Source organism: Chionomys nivalis, chromosome X (assembly GCF_950005125.1).
Source record: "Chionomys nivalis chromosome X, mChiNiv1.1, whole genome shotgun sequence".
NCBI lineage: Eukaryota > Metazoa > Chordata > Mammalia > Rodentia > Cricetidae > Chionomys > Chionomys nivalis.
The window spans coordinates 34,898,700-34,900,549 of record NC_080112.1 but is presented as its reverse complement, the minus strand read 5'-3'; the positions used below and the strand labels follow the sequence as shown (position 1 = coordinate 34,900,549).

General features: G+C 48.5%; 1 pseudogene; it reads right to left on the bottom strand.

Annotated features, from left to right (window-relative positions):
* Positions 1 to 427: 427 nt before the first annotated feature.
* Positions 428 to 1,309, bottom strand: LOC130868094 (40S ribosomal protein S2-like; annotated as a pseudogene).
* Positions 1,310 to 1,850: the final 541 nt, after the last annotated feature.

The following is a 1,850-nucleotide window of genomic DNA, read 5'->3' as shown; positions in this document are numbered from 1 at the left end:
TGTGACACATTCTTACACAGTTTCAGGGATTTGACTGTGCTTGTCTCAATAGCACACATTCTCACAGGACTTCACTCACTCAGGGCTTCCCATACTTGTTTATATGGCTGTTTACAGGTCATACCCTGTACTTTCCAAGAGACTCTGCTCTATCAAGCTTTTTATCTCGACAGCGAGCTGCTTTTTAGACTCTCTTCTGGGTTCCAAGCCGATTTCCAGCATGTAAGGCAAAGGCAAATCAGGTACCAAGCCATTTCTAGTTTGTGATCACATCTACTAATAGCTTCTCTCCTTTATGAAGTTTCAGCTAAGTAACATGGCAGGGGATGGCTCTGCATGTATCATCCTCATTTGTCTAAAGCATGTTTTGTTTTGCTTTTTTTTTTAACAGACTTAATTCACTTTTATTTTCCTTGTATAAAAACCCTTATGTGGTGGCCACAGCTGGAGCCTGGGTCCTCTGAACAGAGACTCTGGTGTGGGTTTTCACAAGATGGTCAGTGAATTCCTGATAAGGAGACTTGGTGAACACAGTCTCTTTCCCCAGAGGTCGGGGGTCAGGTAGCTGTAGGTCTTAGAGATGGCATCAAAGGTGGCCTTGGCAAAGTTGCCCAGGGTGGCAGTGCAGCCCCTGGCTGATGTGCAGCAGTCATCAATGCCCAGCCATCATCAGCAGCTTCTTGGGCACAGGAGCGGAGACTACGCCAGTGCCTCTGGGGGCAGGGATGAGACGCACCAGCACAGAACCACAGCGGCCTGTCACTTTGCAAGGAACAGTGTGGGGCTTGCCAATCTTGTTCCCCCAGTAGCCTCTCCACACAGGGACAATGGAAAGCTTGGCCAAGATGGCCCCTCGAATGGCAGTGGCTACCTCCTTGGAGCACTTGACACCGAGACCTACGTGACCATTGTAGTCCCCAATAGCGACAAAAGCCTTGAACCTGGTCCGCTGGCCTGCCCTAGTCTGCTTCTGCACGGGAATGATCTTCAGAACCTCATCCTTTAGGGAAGCTCCCAGGAAAAAGTCAATAATCTCAGACTCCTTAATGGGCAGGGAGGACAGGTAGATCTCCTCTAGGGACTTGATTTTCATGTCCTTAACCAGGCGGCCCAGCTTGGTGACAGGAATCCACTCCTTGTTTTCAGCTTTACCTCCGCGAGCCCCGCGGCCTCGACCTCGGCCTCGGCCTCGACCGCGGCCGCGGCCCCTCAGACCGCTGCCGAATCCTCCGCGGAAGCCGCCATGGCCTCCTAATCCTGGGCCCCCGGGTCCTCCGGGCCCTCCCGCTGCACCGGCGTCATCCGCCATTTGGTGTTTCCAGAAGAAGAAGAAGCTCCAAAGCATGTTTTACTTAATGCCTCAGAGTATTAAAAATTGTGATTGTTCATTAATTCATAGTAATTCCTAAATGTAAAAAACACAGTCCCTTATTCTTTGAGTAACATTTCTGTTGTAGAATATTATTTTAAGGTGTGTTACTTTGGTTTATGCTAAGGAACATTTGTTTAATGAGTCAAAGACATGTTTGATTAAATAAAATTCACCTGCAGTCAAGAGGCGCATCAGGATTAGCTGACAGGAATTAGTAGGGAGGAGCCAAGTGGAGAAGGGTTTATAAGGAGGGGTGGGTGGGTGAGGTGCCATTCAAAAGGAATTTTGTTTCCCTGAGGTGTAGAATTCCACATTAACCTTGGAATCTTGAGTTCTTTAAAGGGACAGAGATTTAGATAAGTTCCCTTTGTAGCTTTGAAAGAGTCAACACACAAACAGAAATCCCTCAGGCTGCAACTCTTGTGGCCAAAAGGCTGCTGGTAGCAATGGCAGGGTCACAGTTGCTGATAACACAGCC